We start from the raw sequence: 14,552 nt of genomic DNA on the forward strand, positions 1-14,552 counted from the left end.
AGAATGTTCAAACCGTCATTCAAGGCTGATGGAAATCAATTCAAGTGATGAATCGGTATGTGTCACAGCACGAGAAGATCCCACAGTAACATAGAAATCATCACACACTCCCGGGGTCAGAGTGAAGCTCCCTCCACACCGTCCCATCACACACTCACGGGATCAGACACAGAGTGAAGCTTCCTCCACACCGTCCCGTCACACACTCCCGGGGTCAGACTCAGAGTGAATCTCCCTCCACACCGTCCCATCACAGTATCCTGTTATAATCAATAGAAGGAAGGTACGTAGATAGTTTTCAATTCTTGGCATTAATCAAGTAAATTTAACTTCACAGCGCTTTGTATCCGACAATCTTCTGGACAACAACTTTGCTTACTGGATTGAAAAATGCGAAAACGGGTGAGATTATCACTAATCTTTGGGGTGAAGATTGGTTATTGACATCGTCCTGACGGGAGAATATGGGATTAGTTTACGGACTGAAGTAGTTTTGTCGTAAAAGGGAGAGGCATTGTGATTTGTTTGTAGACTGTACGTGGTAGAGGGTATGGTGGTACAATGGGAACAATTTGGGGCCGACACGTGTCTGTCGGGGAAGAACAAGGAAGTGGGAATATTTCGGAAACAGGCAGTGGGGAGATATCAGTGACAGGGATTATTTTGGTACTGACGCATGTCAGAGAGGAGAGCGCGGTGCAGTGGGATTATTTTGGAGATAGTCGCCGGGCTGTGAGGAGAGGGAGCAACAGTGGGATTAGTTCAGTGAGTGACATGGATCTGAGGGGAGAGAGTAGGACAACTGGATTAGTTTGGAGAGCGATACAGGGCGTTGGCACACAGTGGGTTAACGGAACTAGTTTGCGAACTGAGGCAAGGATGTGGGGGAGAGGGTGCCAGTGTTGTAAGCCTGGAGGCGGACCAGAGTCTGAGGGGAGAGCGCGGTGTAGTGGGATATGTTGGGATTCAGACACGAAGCTCTGGGTAGAGGAAGGGGCAACGAGATGAACCTGGAACCACACAGGACTGAGGGAAGAGGGTGGAACAGTGGGATTCATGTCGGGTCAGCCATAACTCTGTGGGGAAACGGTGGGACAGTGGGGTTTGTTCGGGGACTGAAACAGATCAGAGTGGGGAGGGTCGGCCTGTTCGATTAGTAAGAAAGCGGTTCGGTGGGATTAGTTTGGGGGATACGGGATTCTGGGGAGACATTGGGTCAGTACGATTAGTTAGGGAACTGACACAGGATTATGGGGAGACATTGGGGCCGTGGTGTCTGCCTGGGTACTGGCACTGCCGTGGGGGGAGAGTGGTTGAATGAGATTAGTTCGGGGACTCACACAGGCAATTAGGAGAGATCGAATTCATGGGATTAGCTTGGGGACGGACTCCGCTCAGGTTCTCTACTGAAGCTGTTTTTTTCTCTGTTGAAATTGTTCAAACCCTCCTGGATAGGAATGTGGGCCAGAGTCTCCTGTACAAGGTGTCCTCTGCGATGCCCGCCTGCAGTCAGTGCGGAATGTATAACCGTTGTGATCGTGATCGGCGTTTCATCTGCGAGAAGTCGGCACCTTTGTTCCCGGATGTTCCTGAAAAGATCCAGGGTCTCTGTCAACAGCCAGTGGAGTCGACATGAATCTGGTGACTACCCCCATTTTCTCCTCATTTTCTCCCCTTCACTGTCGCTCCTAAATCCTGTCAAATTCGCTCTGCACCCTGTCTGCCCCTCCCTCCCACATCTCTTCCTCTTGTCGCAACCATATTCTCCCCACTAGACACCGACAAATCCCTCTCGCCGTCTATCCCCTTCGTTCTCGGCATTTCCCCCGTCCCGCTCTTCCCTCTACCGTCCTCTCTACCCCTCAGCTCCCCTTAATCCCTCCAACTTTCTTCGCCCGCACTTTCTCTGCTCCCTCGGCACTCTTCTTTCACCTCTCTCCTCTTCCCTCCTCAGGAACTCTATATCTCCCCTCCCCGTTCTCTCTAAACCCTCCGTCTCCCTGATCTCTCTCTCTCTTTGTGTTTTCCACTGACTCTCACATCAATCCTGTGCGGTCTGGTTCTCGCTAACCCAACCCTGGGTGAAAGTCTGTGCGCATTCCCTCTGTCTGTGCCCCTCTCGGGTTTATGGAACTCTGTAAGGTTATAAATACTCTCCAGGGAATAAAGTACCAATCTTCCTTCGCTCCCATCATAACTCAGTCCTCCGTGTTCCGGCAATATCCCCGTAGAACTCCCTGTACAATATATCCAGTTCAGTGGCATTTTTCGTAATGCAGGGCGGCCTCACCGACTTATTGTACCACGGCAGCGTCACCTCCAGAGTCCTGTACTCAGTGCCCTGATTGGTGAGGACCAGCGTGCTACGTCTCCTGTCCACCTTATCGGATGTTTTCCACAGGAATCGCTATTTCAATTGTTATCTGAAGCTTATAACCCCTGGTATTTGTTCTTTTGAAGCATCAGTACGGAGCAAAGATGTACAATTAATGTAAATTGCAAATATTAATAAACACCGCACAAATGTCGATTTAGTGCTGACGCGTTGAAAGATGTGATGGCGCAGGGGAAGAAGCTGTTCCTGAATCGCTGTGTGTGGGTGTTCTGTCTCCCGGAGCTGTCAAAAACTCCTCCTATAATACGACGTCCAATCCCGTTATCATTCCAGTGAACCCTCCCCAATGTCTCACATCCCCTGTAAGATAAGCGATAGAAACCCTGCTCACAAAACTCCAAATTTGACCTCAACAGTGACGTATTAAGCCTGAGATTGACGTCCTTGCTTTTATGTCACAGTCCCTCGAAATGAATGCTGTCATCGCATTTGCCTTCATCACCACCGGCTCAAGCTGCAGGTTAAACTTCTGGGAAAGCTACACGAAGTCTCCCAAATCCTGATGCACCGCAAATATCTTTTTCTCTCCATTTAGAAAATAGTCTACGTTTTTATTTATTTTTTTAATTGCTTGTCCAAACAATTCCCGGCACGGTATTCTATCTGCCGCGTATATTACCATTCTCCTAATCTCTCTGAGCTCTTCTGCAGCCCCCCTGCTTCCTCAGCACAACCTGTCGCTCGGTAACGTTGCTACCGACTGTGGTTTCCGGATGAGGGAGTCTATCATCCCGTTGCAGAGGGACGGACACCAGCCCGGGATTTGGAGTCGGTGATTGAAACTGGGAGCACGTGCGCGCTGAATAATCCACATCCTGTCACGCACACTCACAGTATCCGGGGCAGAATTCCAGACGACTGGGTTGGCGGAGTGCTGGGGATTGCTGAGAGGGGAGAGTGGAGGACGGAGGGGGTTTAGCTCTCCTATTGACTCGGGTAGTGTGCGATGCGATTGTGCGAGTTTTGAGCTGGGGAGTTGCAGTTGAACTAAACAATATCTGAATCGTGAGGGTGTGAAGGAATGGGGAACAGGGAGTTCACTCTGTGTCTGAACCAGAAAGAATGTGATGGGACGGTGTGGAGGGATCTTCACACTGTGTCTGATCCCGGGAGTGTGTTTTAGCACGGCGTGGAGGGAGATCCACTCTGTGTCTGACGCCGGCAGAGTGTGATGGGACAGTGTGGAGTGATATTCAGTCTCTCTCTGACTCCGGAAATGCGTTATACGTCTGTGAGTGGGAGCTTCGCTCCTTTTCCGAAAATTTAGGACAGCGCAAAGGGATCTTCACTCCTTGTCTGACCCGGAACTTGTGTGATGTAATGTTGATGAGGGAGCTTCACTCAGCGTCTGACTCCGGGTGTGTATGATGGGATGGGATGGAGGAGTCTCGCTCAGGGTCTGACTGACGGTGTCAGAGACTCATATATATTTGCCCTTGGGACAACCTCCAATCAGAGTTCGGGAGCGGGAAATGTGTGCATTTCCAGTGCCTCGCGTTTGTTTGAACAACAACAGATCCGCAAGGCGGGTTCATCAGCAAGAGAAAATAAAGATAGAAACATAGGAACATAGAAAACCTACAGCACAATGCAGGCCCTTCGGCCCACAATTTTGTGCCGAACACGTCCCTATCTTAACAAAATTATTAGGCTTACCTTTAGCTCTCTATTTTTCTAAGCTCCATGTACCAATCTGAAAACCTCTTAAGAAACCCTATTCAATCCGCCTCCACCACCGTTACCTACAGCCCATTCCACGCATTCACCACTCTCTGAGTAAAAAACTTACCGCTGAAATCTCCTCTGTACCTACTCCCTAGCACCTTAAACCGGTGTCCTCTAGAGACAACCACTTCAGCCCCGGGAAAAAGCCTCTGACTATCCACACGATCAATGCCTCTCATCATCTTGTCGTTATACGATGACTCTCTGTCAGGTCATATTGGGAGGAAAATAGACCGAATGTTCAGTTCGCAGGAAACTGGGTGACAGTCCGGAGATTCAAATGGGTTGAACATCCAGGTCTAGTACAGCGTCTCCCTGTGGCCAAGCGGCTCAATAACATGTACGCCATTTTGTATGCCTCTGGTCGGGAGAGACGGGTTAAAATGACCAAGTCGAGGTAAGTCTCACAGATCAGGACGACACATGAACATCCATGAATACAGCCAAAGGTGACAGCGTTACTCCAGAAACAAGGTGAAAAACACGATATCAGCATTCGCACATGGAACAAGGCAGAAACAATATGTATAAAATAGAAAAATACCAACTCAGTTTGAGGCCCCGCGTCAACTGAATATCACTGATATCTGAAGTTGACCACAACAGAGCCTGTCTTCTGCCGAGCGAACACTGGGGGGCAGCACAGACTCCTGCCAGCGACCGGCTCTCACAGTTTACACATCAACTTGAGTTGAAATAATATCTCAGCGGAATTTTTTTCCCATAAAGTTGGGTGGGGAGGGCATTAAACTAGAGATGCAGGGGGATGAAAACCGTAATGCCGTCACAGATAGAAGAAAGCTGGTTGGAACAGATGTCGTTAAGGCCTCAGGCGAAGTCAGAAAGCAAAATGTTGAGTCCGTTGGGACTCATGTTCTGAGCTGCGTACGTTTCAATGCAGAAAGTATTGTACGAAAGACAGGTGAGCTCAGGGCCGGGTCAAAGTCTGGAATGATGGCATTGTAGCCAGTGGTGAGACTTGGTTGCAGGAGAGGCAGGACAGTTAGCTTAATATTCCGGTTTTCGGCTGTTTTAGTCGTGCTAATGCGCAAATAATGAAAACATGAGGGGCAGCTTTACAGTCAGGGAAAATGTCACGGCGGTGCTCAGTCAGGACAGACTGGGGAACCCGTCCCGGTGAGGTTTTTTGGGAGGAACTGAGGAATAAGGAAGGTTTGAAGTCGATCATGGGGCGATATTATGAATTACCTAATAGTCCCGGGGATTCAGAGGAACAAATCTGTAGAGAAACATTAGGTTGTGATATTGGGTAATTTTAACAGATATTAACTGTGAGCTCCATACCGTGAAAGGACCAGTGGGGTAGTTTCTCAAATGTCTTTAAGAAAGCTTCCTTAATAAGTAGGTAGATAATTCCAACCAGAGAGTGCAAAACTGGATCTCTTCCCATGGAATGGGTCAAGGCAGGTGACAGAAATTCGTGCAGATGACCACTTTGCATCTAGTGATGATAATTCCATTAGATTTAACGTAATTATTGAAAAGGACATTTACGACCTCGGGATTAGTTTCTAAATTGAACGAAGACCAACGCTTTTTGGCGTCAGGAATGATCTGGCAAGTGCGGATTCGGTCAGGTCGTGTTCTGACAAAGATGTAGCTGCTAATTTGGATCCCTAGCGCTGTTTCATGATAATAATGAGAGATGCTGAAGAAGAGCGGGACTTCAATGTAGAGGATTGGGGTTCACACTCTGTGAATGGGGAAGAGTGCCGGGAAACCAAGTGTGGGGGGCGCAGATAGGAGCTGGGCCTGCTTTTGACATTTCGGAGATTAATTTCAGGACACTCCGTTAATGGAAGCAATCGGGGGTAATTGGAGAGGATACAGAATTGATTCACTGGGGTTCTGCCCGGTATAGAGGGCACTATCTACAGGCAGTGGTCGGAATTGTCGGTTTCTTTTCTCGGGAGCGGCGAAGGCGGAGGGGACAACTGGCAGAGGTTTATCACACTAGAACAGACACAGATGGACCAGAGAGCGGGTGTTGTTACACCCAGGATGAAACTGTCTTATACCAGAGGGCATGAATTAGGGTGAGAGGGGTAAGTTCAAAGGAGATGAGGTCGGCCAGTTTTTTATTCACTCAGAGACTGGTAGTGACGGTACTGTGCTACCAGAGACAGTGGTGAGGTCAGATCGATAGAGGTGTTTCACAGGCCCTTTGACAGAGTTGCAGGGAATTGAGAGAGATGGTCGGCAGAAGGGATTTAGATTAATTGGTATATCACAAAATTGCGGTCTGAAGGGTCTCCTCTGTTCGGTGATTGACGTTCGCTGCTCTACAGGAGGGTCAGGGAGAGTTTTGAACTCATGGGATGGGAAACGCAGGGGGCGGGGTAGATGAAGAAATATGACGCTGCATTGAGAAACTCAGGGAACGACCTCCCGACATAGGCAGTGAACGAGCCACACAGCCCTCACCACTATACAGACACACCCCTCGTCGTGACACCGACACAGCCCTCACTACTACACAGACACCCCCCTCACCGTGACACCGGCACAGCCCTCACTACTACACAGACACCCACCCCCCTCACTGTGACACCGACACAGCCCTCACTACTACACAGACACCCCCTCACCGTCACACCGGCACAGCCCTCACTACTACACAGACACCCCCCTCACCGTGACACAGACACACCCCTCACTACTACACAGACACCCCCTCACCGTGACACCGACACAGCCCTCACTACTACACAGACACACCCCTCACCGTGACACCGACACAGCCCTCACTACTACACAGACACCCCCTCACCGTGACACCGACACAGCCCTCACTACTACACAGACACCCCCCTCACCGTGACACCGACACAGCCCTCACTACTACACAGACACACCCCCCTCACCGTGACACCGACACAGCCCTCACTACTACACAGACACACCCCTCACCGTGACACCGTCACAGCCCACACTACTACACAGACACACCCCTCACCGTGACACCGACACCGCCCTCACTACTACACAGACACACCCCTCACCGTGAAACCGACACAGCCCACACTACTACACAGACACACCCCTCACCGTGACACCGTCACAGCCCTCACTACTACACAGACACACCCTCACCGTGACACCGACACAGCCCTCACTACTACACAGACACACCCCTCACAGTGACACCGACACAGCCCTCACTACTACACAGACACCCACCCCTCTCACCGTGACACCGACACAGCCCTCACTACTACACAGACACCCCCCTCACCGTGACACCGACACCGCCCTCACTACTACACAGACACACCCCTCACCGTGAAACCGACACAGCCCACACTACTACACAGACACACCCCTCACCGTGACACCGTCACAGCCCTCACTACTACACAGACACACCCTCACCGTGACACCGACACAGCCCTCACTACTACACAGACACACCCCTCACCGTGACACCGACACAGCCCTCACTACTACACAGACACACCCCTCACCGTGACACCGACACAGCCCTCACTACTACACAGACACACCCCTCACCGTGACACCGACACAGCCCTCACTACTACACAGACACACCCCTCACCGTGACACCGACACAGCCCTCACTACTACACAGACACCCCTCACCGAGACACCGACACAGCCCTCACTACTACACAGACACCCCCTCACCGTGACACCGACACAACCCTCACTACTACACAGACACACCCCTCACCGTGACACAGACACAGCCCTCACTACTACACAGACACCCACCCCCCTCACCGTGACACCGACACAGCCCTCACTACTACACAGACACCCCCTCACCGTGACACCGACACAGCCCTCACTACTACACAGACACCCCCTCACCGTGACACCGACACAGCCCTCACTACTACACAGACACCCCCTCACCGTGACACCGACACAGCCCTCACTACTACACAGACACACACCTCACCGTGACACCGACACAGCCCTCACTACTACACCGACACCCACCTCACCGTGACACCGACACAGCCCTCACTACTACACAGACACCCCCTCACCGTGACACCGACACAGCCCTCACTACTACACTGACACACCCCTCACCGTGACACCGACACAGCCCTCACTACTACACAGACACACCCCTCACCGTGACACCGACACAGCCCTCACTACTACACAGACACACCCCTCACCGTAACACCGACACAGCCCTCACTACTACACAGACACACCCCTCACCGTGACACCGACACAGCCCTCACTACTACACAGACACACCCCCTCACCGTGACACCGACACAGCCCTCACTACTACACAGACACAACCCTCACCGTGACACCGACACAGCCCTCACTACTACACAGACACACCCCTCACCGTGACACAGACACACCCTCACTACTACACAGACACCCCCCTCACCGTGACACCGACACAGCCCTCACTACTACACAGACACCCCCCTCACCGTGACACCGACACAGCCCTCACTACTACACAGACACACCCCTCACCGTGACACCGACACAGCCCTCACTACTACACAGACACCCCCCTCACCGTGACACCGACACAGCCCTCACTACTTCACAGACACACCCTCACCGTGACACCGACACAGCCCTCACTACTACACAGACACACCCCTCACCGTGACACCGACACAGCCCTCACTACTACACATACACCCCCCTCACCGTGACACCGACACAGCCCTCACTACTACACCGACACCCACCTCACCGTGACACCGACACAGCCCTCACTACTACACAGACACACCCCTCACCGTGACACCGACACAGCCCTCACTACTACACAGACACCCCCCTCACCGTGACACCGACACAGTCCTCACTACTACACAGACACCCCCCTCACCGTGACACCGACACAGCCCTCACTACTACACCGACACCCACCTCACTGTGACACCGACACAGCCCTCACTACTACACAGACACACCCCTCACCGTGACACCGACACAGCCCTCACTACTACACAGACACCCCCCTCACCGTGACACCGACACAGTCCTCACTACTACACAGACACCCCCCTCACCGTGACAGCGACACAGCCCTCACTACTACACAGACACCCCCCTCACCGTGACACCGACACAACCCTCACTACTACACAGACACCCCCCCTCACCGTGACACCGACACAGCCCTCACTACTACACAGACACCCCCCTCACCGTGACACCGACACAGCCCTCACTACTACACAGACACCCCCTCACCGTGACACCGACACAGCCCTCAGTACTACACAGACACCCCCCTCACCGTGACACCGACACAGCCCTCACTACTACACCGACACCCACCTCACCGTGACACCGACACAGCCCTCACTACTACACAGACACACCCCTCACCGTGACACCGACACAGCCCTCACTACTACACAGACACCCCCCTCACCGTGACACCGACACAGTCCTCACTACTACACAGACACCCCCTCACCGTGACACCGACACAGCCCGCACTACTACACAGACACCCCCCTCACCGTGACAGCGACACAGCCCTCACTACTACACAGACACCCCCCCTCACCGTGACACCGACACAGCCCTCACTACTACACAGACACACCCCTCACCGTGACACCGACACAGCCCTCACTACTACACAGACACCCCCCTCACCGTGACACCGACACAGCCCTCACTACTACACAGACACCCCCTCACCGTGACACCGACACAGTCCTCACTACTACACAGACACACCCCTCACCGTGACACCGACACAGCCCTCACTACCACACAGACACACCCCCCCTGACCGTGACACCGACACAGCCCTCACTACTACACAGACACCCCCCTCACCGTGACACCGACACAGCCCTCACTACTACACAGACACCCCCTCACCGTGACACCGACACAGCCCACACTACTACACAGACACAACACTCACCGTGACACCGACACAGCCCACACTACTACACAGACACCCCCTCACCGTGACACCGACACAGCCCTCACTACTACACAGACACACCCCCCCTGACCGTGACACCGACACAGCCCTCACTACTACACAGACACCCCCTCACCGTGACACCGACACAGCCCTCACTACTACACAGACACACCCCTCACCGTGACACCGACACAACCCTCACTACTACACAGACACACCCCTCATCGTGACACCGACACAGCCCTCACCACTACACAGACACACCCCTCACCGTGACACCGACACAGCCCTCACTACTACACAGACACCCCCCTCACCGTGACACCGACACAGCCCTCACTACTACACAGACACCCCCCTCACCGTGACACCGACACAGCCCTCACTACTACACAGACACACCCCTCACCGTGACACCGACACAGCCCTCACTACTACACAGACACCCCCCTCACCGTGACACCGACACAGCCCTCACTACTACACAGACACCCCCTCACCGTGACACCGACACAGCCCACACTACTACACAGACACACCCCTCACCGTGACACCGACACAGCCCTCACTACTACACAGACACCCCCCTCACCGTGACACCGACACAGCCCTCACTACTACACAGACACCCCCTCACCGTGACACCGACACAGCCCTCACTACTACACAGACACACCCCTCACCGTGACACCGACACAGCCCTCACCACTACACAGACACACCCCTCACCGTGACACCGACACAGCCCCCAACGGGGCAACATCTGCCAGAAGTAAATTCCTTGTATGTGCATAGGTACTTGGTGATTAAAGTCTGATTCTAATTCTGATTCTGATTCTGATTAACGTAGCCCTCACCGTGACACCGGCACACCCCCAACGGTACATGAACGCTCCTCTCACCGTGACACCAACACACCGACACGCCTTTCAATTTTACACGAACACAACGCCCAACGATACCGACACACTGTCACGACCTTCACCGCAGCAGGGACACAGTATGCATAATTCGCTCCCTCTCCAAAAGTCCTCCCCAACTTCGTCTACCTTCGCTGTCCTGCAATACTCCCTCTCTCTGTCTCCAACTCCCTCCTTTAAATCACTTCCGTCCCCGTCACCGTCCCTCCCTTACAAGCTGCCCCGTCTTCGTGACACACTCCCTGTCTGCGCGCTTTCCGTTATCTCCTGTCTTCCCACCGCCACAACCCGTCCCGATGCCCCGCTGGATCCCGTAAAGTTGCAGTGACATTAGTGAGGATAATGACGAGGGGTCCTGGAGAGTGATCAGTGTACTGGGAATAGTTTGACGTGGGGCTACGTGGAGATCGCGGTGTAGTGACAAGAGTTTAGAGACTGACACGGGCCGTCCAGAGAGCGGAGTAGTGGGAATATTTCCAGAAAACTCTCTGGATTGCCAACTGGATCTGTTTTGCTTCTGTTGAGATTGTCTAACCCAGTGGTTCCCAACGTGGGGCGCTCCACAAGGGGGTAATTTCATTTTTAAGGGGGGCAATTCGAGAATGAGTTATTAACAGTGAATTTTTTCTAGTAATACATATGTGTATATACAGTATGCATACATAAAAATACTTGTGTGTATGTACATGTGTAATTGCGTATGTACTGTATATACAGTGTATCACCATCATTACAACCATCAAATGGCTTTCATAATTAAATTAATGAATTGACTGATGTAGGAAGGAACGAATGAACAAGTCCAAATGACTTAAGGCAAGGACTTAAGAACTTTTTAAAAGCTATTATTAATGCTTTTTGAGATAGTGATTTAGATGCATATCATATTTTTTTACTGAGTTAAGTATTGTATGTAATTAGTTTTGCTACAACAAGTGTATGGGACATTGGAAAAAAAGTTGAATTTCCCCATGGAGATGAATAAAGTATCTATCTATCTATCTATCTATCTATCTATCTATCTATCTATCTATCTATCTATCTATCTATCTATCTATCTATCTATCTATCTATCTAAATGCGTAAGAAACTCGTACGAGTTCGCGCCAATGTTGCTTTTTGCAGTAGCTTTCGGTTCTTGGTGGTGTGAAGGTGTGTACATTGCGTCATCTCTTTTAAACGGTGTATCTGTCTTTGTATGCTGTAGAAACGAATCGGCATTGTTTTATTTATTATTATTATTATTATTATTATTATTATTATTATTATATCACTTAATGTTCTTTTTTTTACAATTTCTTAGTAATTTCTTCCTCAGAACTTTAACAGTCCTTTGGTTCTTTTATTTTCTCTTTCATGAATGCCATGTTCTTTGGAAGCTTGTTTAAACCAAGTTAGTGGTCTTTTAGGGTTCCTCCAGGTGAATAGGAGTTCACTTTTTGAATAATAAAAAATATATATCACCACAGGAAACATCAGGATTTTAGAGGTGATTAGGTGGGGCATGGCCAAAAAAGGTTGGGAACTTTTTAGGAAAGTGTCCTCTCATGTTGTGTACAAGATGAACTCTGGAAAGTTCCTATGCACCGAATGCAAACCATCCAGGAAGAAATCCTCTTGCAATCGTGTTAAACACCGTTTCATCTGCGAGATGGAGGGAGCTGCGGTGGCCGTGACGGGGCTGTCTGAGTCTATATCCCTCTGCAGTCACTGGCCACCATGGGCGTTGTCGAATCCACACCAGGCGGTGATGCGACTGGACAGAGCACCCCCAGCGGACATCCATAGAAATTTGCTCGTGTTCAATGCGAGATCATACTCATGACGTAGCAATGCCCTCTATGGCCAGGGAGCTATAGATGGTGGTCGTCCCAAGTGCAGAGTCAGTTCTGGAATTAACTTAGACTCAGAGTCAAAATCAACAAGACGGCAGGAGCCGTATCCACAGTGTCAATCACAACCCACAGTGCTGGAAATGGATTTCCTACGGTTGAGCACTGAGTGCTCAGCACGAGCTCCTGAATTACAAACTTTGAGGAAGGATTGTGACTGGCAGAAACAGTCAGTCCGAGTATTAAAGTGAAAGTGACAGGGAAGCGCACTCCAAATGAGACCGCACCAGAGCCTTAAAATTAAATCCTTGCCCGGGAAATGAATGCGAACCTTTTATTAGCCTTCCTCACCACCGAGTCCTTGAACAGTCCAGCCTGTTGGTGGCAAAGGTTTTCAGTGCCCTACCAGGTACACATTCGGAACCCGATGCCTTGCGAGGGTTCACCCACCTGAAGGATGATTCTTCCATCGGCCGAGAAAATAAAGGTTGCAGAAGAGAAGGGGACGAGCAGAGCCGAACATGGTGCCCCTCTCTAACGTCTTTTTCAAATGCAACGTGACTTTCCAACTCGTGTACTTTCTCAACTGCAACCCCCTTCGTCTCCGTCATCTCCTCCTTCCCCGACATCAGAACCGTTCCCCTTCACCAAAATCCTACCCGACTCCATGACTCCCTCCCTCCTGTGCACCGCCACACATGTCAGTTGTTCCTACTTCTCCTCCTCGTCCCCTCCCCCGTCTCTGTCTGTCCCTCCCTCTTCCCCACTCTCGGTTCCAGTCACTCTGTCCCTTCCAATCACCCTTGCCCATCTCCATAACCCCCTCGCTCTTGTACACACCGCCAGTCTCTGTCACCACCAGCAGTGCCTTCACCCTACCCTGTCTCCGTCAGCCCCTTCCTCCCCTACGACTCCCCTCGTCGTCAACCCCATGTTCCCCGACGACCAAACTCGCCTATAAGACAGAACATCATCTACGTCACCACCCTCCCCCTTTTTCGTCATACCTTCCCTTCTAAACACCTCGTCTCCATTACTGCTTTATCCCCTACGCCTCACGCCGTCTCTGTTATCCCCCCTTCCCCAACTCCTCTCCCCGTCTCTCTGAAACGCTGCGTCCGCTACAGCCTTCCACGTTTCCGTCATCCCACTCCCTCCTCTACCCCGCTCCCTTTCTGTTAATGTGGAATTTTGGGAAAGAGGGTGACGTCTGGTGTTACACCACCACACCACAACACCCTCCACCCGATGTCGATTTACCCTACCTTCATTTCCATCTACCGCAATCTTCTTTTACACACCCCGACTCCATCAACCCTCCGTCTCCCGCACTCCTTGGTCGCTCCGTCAGATCCTCCTTCCCAATCTCCTCTCCCCGTCTCCCTGACCCGCCCCGTCCCCTACACTCTCTACGGCTCCATAAACACTCTCGATCCTCTACCCCCTTCCCCGTTCATGTGGAATTCTGTGGAGGAAGGGGGAGAGTTGACGTCTGGTGATTCAACACCCAACCCCCTCCTCCGGATATAGATCTGTCGGTTCTGATCCTGTTCACTGCTCTGTGTGGACAGGTCGGTCTTGCGGTTCCATACCACTGTCTCAACACCACGTCCCTACTCCCTCCCCTTCAACCTCTCCCACTTCTCTGCCCTTCACTGCTCACCATCTGAAAACGAACACACACACAATCTCTGAAACAGACATATAATGAAGGACTACTGGAACGGCGGGGTGTTGGGGATGGGGAGAGGAAA

The sequence above is a fragment of the Hemitrygon akajei genome, unplaced genomic scaffold, assembly GCF_048418815.1.
Source record: "Hemitrygon akajei unplaced genomic scaffold, sHemAka1.3 Scf000169, whole genome shotgun sequence".
NCBI lineage: Eukaryota > Metazoa > Chordata > Chondrichthyes > Myliobatiformes > Dasyatidae > Hemitrygon > Hemitrygon akajei.